Below are 15,926 nucleotides of genomic sequence, written 5' to 3' on the forward strand. Positions count from 1 at the left end.
AGCATCACATTCACGGGTCAGCCTACACATAGGGCAGGCTTGAGAAAGCCAAGGTACAGTTGCAGACAGATTTATAGACCTTTAAAACAACACTGAAGAAGCTCCACACAGTCTCGGGGTGTCCTCCTAGGTTCTAACGCATCACATAAAGACTGCATGGTTTGTACATATGACTCGTGATCTACAGAGGATGTCTTTCCATCCCAGGCTGTGGAAGAGAAAGAGGATCAGTTGTGAAGTGGTATTTTATCTTATATAAAGTGCATAACTTCTAGACACTTCTGATGAACGTTAGGGGGGCAAGAGTTATGAGTTACATCTGATTTATGACATCAAGGAAAATGCAACATGAGAAAGAGTCTGACGTGTTTGTTGGCCATAGCCAAGGGGACTGTTGTGAGTAGAGGGCTGGGAGGTATGACATGGTGCCCAGAGTACAAAACTTTGTGGCTCAAAATGTCAGTGGCGTCAGACACTGAACAACAGGGCTCTGATTTTCTTCTTCTCCCTTCTCTCCTAGATACATTATACCTTTTCCCTCAGTTTCAGGCCCATTTACAGCATGGATTCCAGTGGTGTTGTCAGACAGATCTCCTTCCTGAGTGACAAATAGTTACCTACCTACCTAAATATCACACATCTCAGAGGCTTCTCAAACTTAATTTTTCTAGAAGTTATTTAGCTTTTCATCTTAAATGAGCTTCCTTCTCCACTCCTCATTTTAGAAGTGAACACTGATCACCCAGTTGTGAGAACGAGGACTCGTAAGCCCTTTCTGAAACCAGCATTTCTACAAAGCACCTGCAGACATTTGGTTCCTAACTGACTTTCCAGTTCTGCTTCCAACAACCTCCAGACTCAGGCTACTTGTCTCCTGACTCCCAAGACTCCAATATGTGAATGTTGGAGAGATACACGATAGCCCTCTGGACCATTATTCATTCCTGAATGTGTTCCTTTCGTGCAGACGCATGCCTCCCCACTCTTTGCTTAATTAATCCGCCTTTGCATCCTGAAGGATTTGGGTTGAATGCGCTTCTGAAGGCAGGTAATTCTTGATGCCTCCTTGTGGGTTAAAGCTCTGACATTCATCACACCCTCAGCTTACAGGACGTCCTGCTTCCAGCCTCCGTTCAGCTGTTGAATGTTTTCCTCTTTCTCCTAGATTGTAAGCTGTAGAAAAACCGAAACCACACAGAAATTGCTCACCACCATATGCCTGCAGCCTGTGCAGTGGTCAGTAGATAAACTCCTAGCATTTATTAGACAGACGCAAAGAATTAGAAAATGCCACCCTCTGAGTGGTCTTTCGTCTACACTTTTAATGTCATGCTTTTCGAAAAGAGATATTCTTATCACTTTCTTCCGAGTGTTTCCAGATGGACAATGGTAGGCAGAGAGCCGTGGTGGGTGCTGGTGGGGTCTGCGTCAGCTACGTCGCTTTTTATACACAGCGATGAGTGATTTTCTGCTCCTCAGAAAGATCACTAATGACTACGTTGCCACAGACATTTATGGTGGCTTTTTTATTATTCCGCAAAGGTTATATCTTTGAATGCCAAGGTTCTTTCAAATAAAAGTTCATGAAAATTGCACATTCGGCTGCCATAAAGGCCAACGCAAACCACAGCAAGGAAGCGCACGCGCGTCCTCTTGCTTTTCCTTCGGTCGCATCGATTCGGTTTGAAGTGCACATTATATCACTGACAGGGAGAGACGGGTATAGGAAAACAACAATATTAATACATTCAAGTGACTTAGGACTTTATGCACACATACGGAGGCCGCAGAAGGTGGTTTCTTTTTGTGGGGGCTGGGGAGAGGTGAGGAAAGATTGGTGTGCGACGTACCTGCACAGCATTGTAGACGCGTCTTCACTCAGACTGGCAAAGTCAAGGAGAGCGGCCCACACGAGTCTTTCAACAGTGTCTACTGATCCATTAAACTTAAAATAGATTCATCTCCAGAGACAGTCAACTTCCCGGACACAGCAATTACCGTGAAAGATGGCAAGCCCAAGACATCCATTTAGTGGGAACCTACTGCCCCATGTAGCTCCCTCCATAATTCTCCCCCTGTGCACGCCTGAGTATCTATCTTGGCTATCTGTCTAGCCCATGTCCACTCCTTCTCCAGCCTAGAAAGGCAGAGAATTCAGGATTTCCGAGCCTTGCAAAGTGCTTCTCTGAAATGGAAGTGGAAGCAAGATACTTGAGAAATACGTAATCATGTTAAAAAGTTAAGAAAAGCCCTAAAATAAAATACAGTTTAGGTCAGATGTTTTCAACCTGTGGGTGAAACAGACTCCTTTGGGTGGAGGGGAGTGGTCTAATGACCCTTTCACAGGAGTCGCCTATAGGATAACCTACACATTTGACATCTGCCTTACAATTCATAACAATAGCAGTATTTTAGTTATGAGGTGGCAACAAAATAATTTCATGCTGTTGGGGGGTGTCACCACAGCCTGAGGAACTGTATTAAGGGGTCACAGCATTAGGACGGTTGAGAACCACTGCTTTAGGTGATGAAGAGGGTCGACCTATGAATAATTACTTCAAAGATACCACAATGAGCTTAGTGCATGTAATGCCTATGCTCTTGAAGAATCAAAGCCAAGAAGCATGCTTATGTGTTTTAAAGTTTGTTTTATGAGAAGTGTGGCCTGTAACAAAATCCACTGGATTTGATGAGAGCTAAGGTAGGATTCATTTTCAAGTTGAAGACATCAAAGGAACTTTTATATACTACACAGAGAACAGTGAGCATGTGTAAATCCACTCGTTCTTAAAACTAATATCGATCGATAGATGCTTATGAGAGAAGTTATCTTCCAAAGATTTGGAAGATGAGACTGAAATAAAATACAGATAACCAGGTCCCATTCCCTCCCAAAAAAAAAAAAAAAAAAAAAAACACAAGGCCCAGAAAGAAAGTACTTATTTTTCTGTCAGACCACGTTTGAGAGACGACTAAAGTGTAATGTTTTTCCCTGAGAGAAAGAAAAAATTTTCAACATGCCTAATCTAGGTAGCAGTACTATCTCTGGAGTCTGGGGGAGGTTGGCTGCTCTTCAAAGCCGTTCAGTGCTGTGCGTGTTTGCATCAGACTTCGGGGTGGGAAGCGATCCTGGGATATGTCAGTTTGTGATTCCACAGGGCACTATTCAAGTCCCTTCCTTTATGGCTAACACTCCCAAATATGCATGGGCGGGCTGCAGTTCTCTGCTTGCCGTAAAAGGGCATGTATGCTTTGGTTCAATGTAATTTCGATCGCTAGACTTCATGAAAAGCCAGAGTATCCCAGAATTATATATGTGACTGTTGCAGTTAAATACGAGAGATGATCTGAGACCCTTCAACTATAAATTAAGGTGAGTGTCTGACATCCAAGTCTAAGGTTAAATAAAATAGCTTCTCTTCATTTTGATTCTCTCTTCTGATTCTGTATTTACAAGGCAAATTCTAGATTGTGACTACTAACTTTATGTTCTACCCTTGTGATGGACAGTTTTACGTCAACTTGACGCAGGCTAGAGTCGTCTGAGAGGAGGGAACCTCAGGTGAGAAAATGCCTCCGTAAGATCAGCCTGTATGCAAGTCTGTAGGACATTTTCTTAATTAATGATAGCCAGGGAAGGGCCCAGCCCATTGTGGGTGGTGCTGTCCCTGGGATGGTGGTCCTGGGTTTTAGAAGAAAGCAGGCTGAGCGAGCCATAATGAGCAAGCCAGTAAGCAGCACCCCTCCATGGCCTCTGCATCAGCTCCTGCCTCCAGGTTTCCTCCCTGTTTGAGTTCATGTTCTGACTTCCTTTGATGATGAACTGCAATGTGAAAGTACAAGGCAGATAAACCTTTTCCTCCTTAAGTTACTTTTGGTCATGGTGTTTCTCATAGCAATAGAAATCGTAACTAAAACAATACCCAAATCTTTGATTTTTACTAGAGTTACAAATGTCATTTATATCTTATCACAATTTATTTGAATATTTTCTATCAACTTTTGACCTAGAATGGGTCAAATTCTCCTCAAGGTCACTCAAATATACTGACTTAAATGAGGAATATCTAATATAGATTCTTGTGTTTGAACATTTGGTCCCCAGTGTGTGGCGTTGGTTGTAGATCTTTTAAGGGGTAGATCTTTGTTGGAGGAACTATGTCACTGGGGGGTGGGGCTTTGAGGGTGTGCAGCTCCATCTCACTTCCTGTTCCCTCTCTTCGCTTCCTTTGTAGGAGTTCAGGTGTGATTAGCCAGCTTCCTGTTCTTGCTGCTATGCCATGTCTCCTTCTCCATGGTGTCCTCCATTTCTCTGGGACTAGAAGCCAAAACAGGCCCTTTCTTCTTTAAGTTTCTTTGCTCGTGGTGTTTTATTATAGCAACAGAAAAATAATTAATGTATCTGCGTACCATCTACGGCTAATCTCAACTCATAGAGCCGTGGTTACTGTTTAGATTAGGCTCTTTCCCAGTGGAAGGGGAAGCCCTGGGTCCTGCTAAGACTGAACCCCCAGTGAACTAGACTATGGGGGGAGGGCGGCAATGGGGGGAGGGTTGGGAGGGGAACACCCATAAGGAAGGGGAGGGGGGAGGGGGATGTTTGCCCGGAAACCGGGAAAGGGAATAACACTTGAAATGTATATAAGAAATACTCAAGTTAATAATAAAAAAAAAAAAAAAAAAAAAAAAAAAAAAAAAGAAATGAGGATGTGGAAAAAAAACCCACTCGGAACGTAAGAGAATCCATGTAAAAAAAAAAGATTAGGCTCTTTCTTGGTATGGATTGAATATTCCCCCAAAACAGCAGCATCGAAATGTAATTAGGTCAGGAAGGCTTTGTCCTCATGGATATATTAAAATTAAAATTAACTTGGGACTGAGCTTGTTATCGTAAGAAGCCACTATAAAGGGATACACGTGGCCTCCCCTCTTTCCTTTGGAGTTGCCGCTGCTCCCGTGTGGCACCTTCCCCACCTCACAGCACTGTGGTGGCCGAAAGTCCTCATCGGACTTAGCCCCTTCATCCCGGACTTTCCTGACTCCAGAACCAAGGGCTAAATAAAATATCATTCTACACAAACGACAGCCTTTTGTGACAGGAACACAAATGAGCTAAGGCACTCTTCAGTGTTTTTTGTATTTTGGTTTTTTTTTGTTTTTTTTTTTTTTTTTTTGACCAGTCTGCAGATGATCGCCTTAAAGTTGCCAGCTTCCTGGTCACAAAGCCTTGAACCTGGTGACTTGTACAAGGTTTGCCCACACACCTATGGATTATCATGAGATATTTGCTCTTCAATCTTAGTCTCCAGACATTGCTTCCCCATGGAGGAAAGTAGGTAGCTCCTGGAGAGAGTTACTGGCTCACTTCTATGCGGAAGAATACCTGAAATTTTGGTAACAGTCTGCAGAAGAAAGATTCCCTAGATTAGACCAGAGAGACCTCTCCTTTTTATTGATGAGTGTGTATGCTTATTGTGCCTTAGACATTCTGCATCTTTGGGTGGCTGAGTAAATATGATAGGAGAATGGCAAGACCCAGTTTTCTGTCTATGCTGCCCCTCAACCCACTCTGCAAGAAATGCCCAGAGCAATTCCCAAGCCCTAACTGTAGAACTAATTAGGACTGTCCCCTGGATGGAACTTTCCAGTGTGGATGGCTCTGAGCTGGGGTTTGTTTACCTGAAGGCTTTGGGAAGCTTTGTTTTACCAAAGCAGGAGCTTTTTCTGGGTCTCGCACTGTGATTTGTGTGGCCAGCTCTGAATATTAGAGAGCGCATTCACTCTCTGGTTCAATATCTGAGTCCTTTCTCTACGTGTGAGCACTGAATGCTAGCTGATTGAGGTCAGGGCACAATAAAGTGCTTGCAGTGTTTTGGGCCTCCTGATAACACCACAGGCATTGAGTTATTAATTGAAACTCCCAGTTGCCAATCACGAGACTTTTCTTGCAATGAAGATCTATATTTTGAATTCAGTCAGTGTGGGTAGAAAGTACGGAGGCACAGTGAAGGCCAGCAGGGTCTCTGTGGGCCCTACGTTCAGGTGTCAGGGGAACAAAGAGTGGCTGAATGTAAGGGTGCCCTGAGGTGGATTCTGATGGGCGGGCGTCATCAGGAAAGAAGACAGAGATGAAGTGCCAAGAACATAGCTAGCATCGGGACGGAAGAATATGAGTGATGTGCAGATCTTAGAGGGAAGTTCAGGGTATGTGTTTGAGGAAGCAAAGCATAACCCAGCTCCTAAAGTACAAATCCAGGGAAGAAGACCATGGCCGGGCGGCCATGCCGAGCAGCTGGGGGCTGCCTGGGGGAGGGGGGGCAGGGCTGAGACGAAGGGAAAGGAAGCTCTGTGAGTCTCAGGGAGGGAGGCCTTACACTCAGATAGACATCTTCAGTGGAGTCTGACAGGCAGGAACAGAAGTGAGTCATGGAGGAGAACGGCACAGGGGAGACATCCGTGGCTCTGCCTTAGGTGTGAGATTAGGAGCTATGAGTAGGAGGCTCCTGCGGGACTGCTGTTGGCTCGAGATGCACCGAGCCGGCTCCCACTTTTGACAAAACGGTGTGCAAAGCCCTCCGGTGTAAAATCCTCAAACATAAGAAATTTAAAATTAAATGTACCTTTTAAAAGCTATAAGCATGCCAAAGACCAAGGTAGGTCTCTCTCAGGCAAGGGGAGTCTCAGTGAAAAGCCAGTATAGAGTTGAGGTTGTTAATCTGCATAGCGTTGACCAGGAGGACCAGGAGAGCAGGACGTCAAGGGGTCTGCGGTGATTGAAGTCTTCCCTGCAAGATACGGAGAGTGAAATGGAGGAGTGACATATGATCTCTGTGTGTTTACATGTAGATCCTGTTCCTACTGAACATGGAAAACACCATGGCCAAAGAGACCTAGAAACTGCCGTAGCCACAACCTGATTGCAGATGAGACGCTCATGGCGGCTTCGGCTTCTGCCTGTGAGGGAGCGTCTCCTGCTATCACAGACGGCTGGGAGCTAAGGGATATAGCAAACAGTCAGAGCACTTTCCTCCTACCCATGAAGCCCAGGGTTCCATCCTCAGCCCCTCCCACCCCCACAAAACGAATCCAAAACAACTCAAACGAAGAAACCTTGACATTTTTGTGACATTTTCTCTATTCCCATCTTAGGGAAAAATGCAATTTGAAACTTAGACGTGTTTAATTTAAAGCTGCAGGTCAGAATGGTGCCCATGTTTTACTGGATAATATACAAACAGTCCCACTGTTGGAGGAGGAATGGGGCCTGAAGTGAACACACTTGCAAGTCGTATAGGAGGACTGAATACGTGGTTGCGACGTCTAATTTTACCAAAAATTCCAAGTCATTTGCTGTGACAAATGGCAAAGGCATCCTTGTGGCTTTTTTTTTTTTTTTTTTTTTTTTTGTCATGAATTGCTTTTCTGTGAAAATCTGAATATAATTCCAGGGGCAGTTTCTACTGTCTTGACAACTCTGGTATTTAAACAGTCCTGTCTCCATTAAGGATTAGAGGGAACACCCTCTTAGATGCAGTACCAAAAATGTTTCAGCGTTTCCTGATGGGCCTGAGGCTTACATTAAAGTCGTGTTTATTGATTTTTAGTATCAAGTATAGATGATCACAGAGGGTGGTCTGTGAGGTAACAGTTGAGGTGGATATGGGGAAAAGGATGGACTCATGAAGCCAACTGGCCTGGTGGGCCATCCTTGATTAGAAGACAGGGCCCAGGGCCTGTTTCTTTAAAGCATTACTGTGATCTGGTCTTCCAAATTTTATTTGTTTGGTGACAGTGCTGTGAGTGGCTAGGCTACAGGCATGTGTTCACAATTCTAGATGTGGAAAGTATCTTCCTAAACAGTCTTTATTTTCATGCTAATTTTGAGTGGATCCTTGGGGTATTTGACTGTAATGCAGATGACCTGGTATGTGGTAAGGTTCTGGGCTTAGAAAAAGGGACTGTTTGATGTGACTGGCTTGTCAGCTAGCCAGACACATTTCCCTGGGCTTCACCTCATTAAAATCTACCAACCAAGACAAAAGTAAGACCCTTTCTGCTTGGAAGAATAGAGAGGTGTGTGTCATTTTAAGTCAAACCTCAAAGAAAACCACCCAGAGAAAGAAACCTGTGGTCAAGAAGACATATTCTTGACAAGAGACAATAGAGGGATAGAGACAGACTTGCCTAGCTAGTTAGTGGTAATCACAAATGACTCAAACAGGGAGTTTTGGAAGAAACAGCAATAGCTGATTTGTGTGTGTGTGTGTGTGTATGCGTGTGTGTGTCCATATGTCTGTGTGTGTCTCTCTTTCTCTGCATAGACCAGAGGTCAGCTTCAAGCACAGTTCTTCAAGGGCATACAATAGGATTTTTCTATTCTTTTAGACAGGATCTCTCACCGGCCTGGAGTTTGTGAGCAGTCTAGGTTGGCTGACCATCTCTAGTATTACAGATACCTAACCCCGTGCCTAGCCTAGCTTCTCATGTGGGTGCTGGCATCAAACTCAAGCCCTCATGTTTGCATCCCAGCCCAGAAGAAATTTGTTGTTGTTGTTTTCACAGTTTGGCCGTCACACTGCAAAGCCTGCATCGTCTAATTTAACTTCCAAAACAGATACACAAGGTAGGCTTTAAAAACAGTCAACACTGGGGCGTTAGGACGGACCTGTAGATGAGTGAGCTGGCCAGAACTCTTCCCTTTCAAGCAGGAAAGCCTTTAAGCACACATGGGCTCTTCCTGCAAGGGGCCTGCTTTCTTGTTCTTTGGGCTTTGGTGTTGTGAACAGTTTATCGACCATTTTGCAAACACTGCCCTGTTACTGTCACCACCTACTTGACAGAGATGATTTAATGCAGAAAGACGTTTCTCTCCTCCTGAGTTTTGGTCCATCCATGTGGAGGGGGGTAAAGATGGTCTTCCCAGTGGTGGGAACATGTGGCTACGGCTCCTTACATCACAGGCAGCAGACAGAAGAGGCAGGTTAGGCTATAACCGTCAAGACAAAAGTGTGGTGGCCTATCACATCCAGCGAAGGCTAACCTTCCAAAAGCCTTCCAAAATACTGTCACCAGCTGGGGACCAAGTGTAAAAACAAGTGAGTCTGCAGGGGAGGTTTTATAACCAAACCATGACAATCACCAAAAAACAAAACAAAACAAAAGCAAAACCCAATAAACAAAGGAAAATGAAAAACAACAACAACAAAAAAGGTAAGAGGTAGACATATTTCTTAAGCACTTTTTCTTTAAGGAAGATTTTAACTAAAATCTATGCCTTTAAACATGGTAATAAAAATTTTCCCACTCTATAATCCTTTATGTAAGTGGCAATTATAATATATATATACATATATATATATATATGTATATATATATATATATATATATATATGTAAGTTGTCCTTAATTTTAGGGAAAGAAAAGACACTAGAGTCTTCATGCTGGAGAAAAGCAAGCCAGTTTATTGCACCAAATGGAAAAGACATCAAGAGACCCAGGTCTGTAAAGAGCTGCAAATGGTATCAGGCGTTTAACTGGTTTCCATGTGGTCAGTCCCCAGCTTGGCTTCTCATGGAGCAGAAGCTGATCTTCCCAGAGGGTGGTGGAGATGGGGGGCGGGGGGTGCATCTGTCATCTGTCATTCCTAAGTTTCTTCTGGAGTGGAAAGGTCCTGGGTGTCTTAGTGATTCTCATCTGTTGTCACTTTCAGTTTACACAGCAAGTAAGGTTTCAGGTCACACACACACACACACACACACACACACACACACACCCGCCATTAGGTCCTGCATCCTAGGGGACAGGAGGTCAGCACGGCTCAGAGTCTGATGTCATGAGGAGGCACCTGCCCTCCTCCTTACCAGTCCACAGTCTTTCAGGCAATGACGTGTGGGAAGCCAGGCTGGGGACTTTCATTGCTGTTTAAGTAGTCAAACATTTGCAGGCAGCATCCTTGTAAGGGCTCTCAGAAGCCCATTGCATCTTCATGTGGAGAGTGATTTAGAGTAATTAAATATAGTAGTCAGTGGGACAGAAAGCGGAAAATTGCATAGAATAAATTAAATACCTTTTCCCACTTGGAAAAGGAAACAGACACCTTTGGTGATCTGGAGCAGTCTTTTCAAGAAGAGACAATTAACTCCTTTTCTATCTGTTTCTCAGAAAAAGCTCTTTAATGACACGGTCCCCTGCCTTGCAACTCAGCACATAGCGTTTTGTCAATCATTCGATCTACTGACAGATGTTTGAATTTGCAGAACAAACTTTAAGAAAGCTACAAACCAGGTGTTCTTAATATTGTTATTTTGAGGGGCAGGGGGGAAACGTTTGTTTCCACCCTATCATAGATGAAACTGTAGTCTGGAGCTGAAGGCTGAGCTGGAGCGCCGGCCTGGAAAAGGATCCCAAATCAAGCTGGTGTTCTGCCAGTGAAAGGAAACCACCCTAAATTTGGACTTTCTGGAAATTCAGATATCGAGTTGACTTTCCGACGACTTCAGGGTTATTCTGAGTAAGCGAAATCTGAGTGTGTGGTCATAGGAGAAGGAAAAGCTCATCACTCAGGGCTGGGAAGACAGGAGGTGACTGACTTAGGAGTCACAAACAAGCCCACCCCTTTTCATCTCCAGTCCCACCTGCTCTCCCTGTGGTCCCCTAGGGTAAAGCAAAGGACTCACCCAGCCTTCCTTACTCATCTGTTTCCTGACAGGCAAGGGGTAGGTGGAGGAAACCTAAAATCTCAACTGTGGCTTTAAAACAGATCAAAAAGTTCACACGCTTTTAGTGAGCACATCAATCTCAGGTACGGCTAGCTCCATTCCCGATTCTACTTGTAAATTGTGCCACCGTCCTCTCCTCTCCCTCAAAAACACCCGTGAAGTGCACCTTAACTAAATTTCTCTTGTCAAAACACAGGGTAGCTGGAGGCAACGGACCTCAGTCCGGGCAACGTCTCGCCTTAATCTGAACTCATTTCTAGCCCACAATACAGAAAACCCGAAGGGTGTGGGGGGTGGGAACAAAAGGAAACCCCACAAGCAAACACACAGAAAAGAAGCCAGTCTTCATTCATTGCTTCTGTTCATCTTCGCTGTATAACATGAGGCCTCAAGAAAGCTGCCTTTTAATGTAGATAATTACATTTAGAAAGCAAAGTGGGTCAACTCAACCGTTCCGATGGGTGGGTTTTCAGCATGTTGGAGTAGACTAGGTGATATCGCACTAGGAACAAGCCCAGACATGTTACTGGCTTCATATAACAAACTCGATGTCCCTCTTGGGTGTGTGTGTTCTCCTATATCCCAGGTGAGGAGCCTAGCGAGCTCCGCACTCAGGGGAAAACAATCTCTTTTGAGCTTGGACATGCATCTCCATTCAGAGGCTGCTTAGAAGTGGACGGACTCCTTTTCGCTAAGCAGACATGGTCGCCAGGTGTTTTCGTTTTCCTTTATTACACCATAGAGGAATAAAAAAGTATAGAAGTATTGATTTGTGCATGGCAACTTCATTTATCTAACAGAACCCTGTTGCAGTAACCTCTCCAACCCGAATCGGCCCATACAAAGAAAACGCAACTCAATTAATATGAAAACAATCTAGCGTCTAGATTGGGCAGATCCATCCTACACTGTCCTATTCCTCGCTCCCAAATCCCCCATCACTTGCACCTTTTATTTGCCATGTCTCCAGTTTCTCCTTCTCCCTTCTTCCTCTCTCCCCGCTTCTTTCCCCCTGCCCAAATCTCGAGCTCTTGTCTTTATTTTACAAATTAAATGGGAGTTTCTGATAAGGTCACCTGAGTCCTGAGTACGTGACTAGGCAGCCATCCTTGGGGGAGCAGAATTAGCATCAAAATAGAGAGAACTCCAAGGCAAACCACATCAGAACCCCAACAGCAGTAGGGTATTGGGATATTTAGATAAAACGGAAGATGGGAAATCTGAAAAGGCATTCATAGTCTGACGCAGTTCTGTTAGTTTGTTCTTGGGGAATGTTCACAACCTCCATTCATTTCTTCAATTTGTCAACTTGGTTAAAAGCATGTGCAGGGCTCCAGGGCCAGGGCTGCTCAGCCTTTGGTAAAGCACTTCTACCACCATGTAAGCATCCCTAGCACGTGGGACACGGTGTTGAGGGAGCAGCAATCATGTTTGTAGAGAAAGGTAAGTTAAAAATGAACACATTGCATTAGAAAATGGACTCTGCTTTTCCGCAGGTTTCCCATTGGGCTGCAGTGCTGGAGGTGGCTTTTCCTCTTTTCAAGATTGAGGAAGGTTCATTTTGTATAACTGTTGCCAAAAAGCCATCGTGGCAGGGGGGCTCTCTCTCAGCTCCACGAATTGAGCTCAGCCTCACAGAGATGGCAGGACAGCTCTGCCTGCCACGTTGTCTATTTTTGTTTCACTAACTACGTTCTATAAAGACACATCATAATTGCAGCGTAACAGCAGCTTTATGCTCCAACATAATGATTAAAGAATATCAATAATGCAGGCCCCAAGCAGAGCACAGACAGGACCGTTTCCTTCTCAGGCTGGAGGAAGCCAGAAGGAGCCATCGATGAAGCCTACGGTCCATCAGCCTCGAAATCAATAGTACGAGCCGCTGCACACACAGCACAACCCATTCAAACCATCCTGGCCTTTTTACTGTCTCCAGGAGTGGGGATCCATCTTCCCAAATAGACTTTGATTTTAGAACATTTTTTTGGGTACCAGACAACAACAAGAAAAACCCCGTTTGCTCTACTGCTTGCAGTAGAGCAACAGTCATGAAGAAGTTGGGCATTTGAAGTTTATTTTCTTGGTATGGAGCGAACCACAGAATAGATAAAAACCGGTTTATGGCTTACATCTGGTCGGATCGTAAAACATAAGGCCGTACAGTCAAGAATGTGCAGCTGTGAGTACTGTAAACCCTGACTCAGGATAGCAACCTTGATAAGCACAGGGCTTGGGGCGAGGCAGCTCCCTCTCGCCTCCTTGGGTATTTACGACGTGCAGACATTGGAACAAGGGGGCTTACTAATTAATCATGTTGTTATTGTCTTTTGTTTGGAGCATTTTATTATATACTGGATAGAGCTATTGCGCTCCCCCCCCCCGCAAAATGTTCACACTTTAATATACATGCGTGTCAGGATTCTCTTTCTTATTAGGGTACTTTCATTTTTAATCATGTGTATGTGTATGTCTGGGTATGTGCACATCAGTGCAAGTTTCCAGAACATTGGATTCCCCACAGATCTAGAGCTAGAGTTAACGGTAGTTGTGAGGCTTGCATTGTGGGATACTGAGAGTCAAACTTGGGTCCTTTGCAAGAGTAGTACAGGCTCCTAGCCACTGGCCATGACTCCAGCCCCATATGCCCAGATTCTTCATAGCTGGTTTCTAGAGAAATTTGATGTTTTTCCAAGGCCTGGGAAAATTTTAAGCTGAATATTTTCATACCTGGAAGAGGGTTATTATGTCAGTGAATGCGGTACACGATATTTGAGGTATTGCTGTGAAGAAGCTGAGGTGATCAAAAGGCTACAACAGTTCAGTAGAAAGTGCCGGGAACACAACACAGGTCCCGGGGAAACAGACAGGTACCTGTGCTCAGCTCTATCCCCCACCCACCTGCCCCCCTCAAGGCACCTTGCAAGTTGTCCGTGGAGATGGCCCTTCACTGCGGACTGTGCTCATATTTCACTGCCCCACTGGCCCCCAGATGGTGGGGTCTGTCTGGCATCCTTACTTGTTCCTGGAACGGGAGCGCCGTTGACTGGTCTTCGGGAAACCCCGTGTGCGAAGCTGTGCCGCTGTATGAGACCTTACGCTTCAGTGTGACAGTAATTGCCTCCATCGTGAGCTGTGCCATCCCTCTGCTCATGTCCATGGCCTTCCTCACCTGCTGCCTCCTCAAGTGCGTACAGAGGAGTGAGAAGCGGCGTGCTGACAGGATGACACAGCTGTGGTACCAGCTGAGAGGTGAGGACCTAGAGAGACAGTACAAGCTGCCTCCTTGACCCTCAAGGGACACAATCACAATAAAAGCAGCAGTGTCCATGATGGCAGTGGTGGCAAGCCAGGGATTCAGCACAGCGAGGTCCATGACAAACACAGCTTTACCACAGACCTCGGCGACATCAGAGAGCAGTCTGGGGTGACCGGCAATGTGGACTTTCAGGATGGGAACTCCGAGCCCTGGTGGCTCCTCCAGCTCTCCATGCACCTACGTGATGGTCCACGTAATGAAAACTGCAGGCTGGCTCCTGGAAATCCCATGAGGCCCGAAGTGTACCTTCCAGGGTGACCCCCCACTAGCTAGAGGCCTGCAACTTAACATTTGCTTAGCTAGATATGGGCCAGGGCAGTCACCTCCAGGTATAGGGGCCTTTGGGAGCCTAGCTGACTTTAAAGGCTGGGACCCCAGCAGGGAACAGTCTGTCTTGGAGGAGATCTCTGTGGTTGTTACAGGACTTGCTCATTGAACTACTACTAGGGTGAGGTCCAACAGAAGTCACCTCAACCAGCGTTCTTTGAGAGAGACTGACTGCATTTAAAGCAGATAAAGTTTTGCGTAGTAGAATATGAAATATCAATAAAGTAATTTTAGCAATAAAAACAAAAGAAGATCACATCTTTACTTCTGAAAAGTTATTTCCTACATCACCAATAACCAACCACTGATTATTTATTTATCAGACATGCTTCTAGTCTGCAAAATAAAAACACAGTATCTGCACAGCATAAAACTGTACTGTATACTAACCTTTATTTCTCTTATTGAGAAAGGGTCTTGCGTAGCCCAGGTTGTCCTTGAACTCATAGCTTAGCTTGTCCTTGAACTCTTGATCATCTTGCATTCATCTCCCACATGCTGGGACGACAGTGTGTGCCACTACACACAGCTTACCCTAGCCTGAGTTTTTAAGAACCATCTTTCCTTGGGGTAAATGGTGGAAGCAGGAGTGGGGAGGGTCTTAAGTAGCCATGGCCTATGATTCATGGAAGGAAATACCTGGTCTGATGACCACCATCTTGCTTCTTGGAAGTTTGGGGTATGTTGGATATGGAAATTAGTCAACCTTCTCGAATCCCTCTGACCCACCAAGGTGAGAGGAGACCATCGGGCTGTGTTAAGGCACAGATCTGGGGATGTGTTGGTGATGGGGCAAAGGGACATGCGGAACAGCATGGGATGGAAAGAGAGTGACCGATGTAGTAGGTACAAAAGTGTATGTAGACACCGTGACATTGAGTCCATTGGAGAAAGAATGTGTAGGGGATGGGGGGAGATGAGATAAAGGAGATTATGAACAGATATGCTATTAGTTGGAAGATGGTCCAGGAAGGCCAGTAAGACTGACCACTTGAGCAATGATTTTGAGACAGCAAAGGATAGAGCTATGTAGACACCTCTAGGAGAACGGCCTAGCTGGAGGTACAATGGGTATAAAACCCTCCAAGTGAGTGTGTGACTGACTGACTGTGGACAGGAAGAGAGTTGATGTGAGTGAAGTATGAATGTAGTAGCCACCTGTTCAAAGAAAGGTCAGGTTGACCAGTCTGCAGAGTGAAGGGTCTCACAGGCATCACAGTCATCATAAGCATTTGAGTGTTTGTTCTCAGTGGTGTGAAAGGCCATTGATGAATTTTGCCTCAGTGATGTGAAACCACTTAGATTCTGAAGATGTCCTTTGGGTTGTTGAGTTACAGAGACTCACGGGTTAAAAATAGGCAAGTTATCTGGCTGCTAAGGCAGGAGTCTGTGGGAAAGAGGGGGATGACTGGGGCCAGGGTAAGGTTCTGGGAGCTGGGGGCATTTTGGGGTTTTGATATATTTCGAAGATAGAACAATAAGATTTTCTGCTCAATTGAATGAGAGAATGAGAGAGAGAGAGAGAGAGAGAGAGAGAGAGAGAGAGAGAGAGAGAGAGGAAG

The 15,926-nt window shown here is 45.0% G+C and overlaps 1 pseudogene; it reads left to right on the forward strand.

Moving 5' to 3' along the window:
• Window positions 1-12,145: 12,145 nt before the first annotated feature.
• Window positions 12,146-14,295, forward strand: Susd3-ps1 (sushi domain containing 3, pseudogene 1; annotated as a pseudogene).
• Window positions 14,296-15,926: the final 1,631 nt, after the last annotated feature.

Source organism: Rattus norvegicus, chromosome 16 (genome assembly GCF_036323735.1).
Source record: "Rattus norvegicus strain BN/NHsdMcwi chromosome 16, GRCr8, whole genome shotgun sequence".
NCBI lineage: Eukaryota > Metazoa > Chordata > Mammalia > Rodentia > Muridae > Rattus > Rattus norvegicus.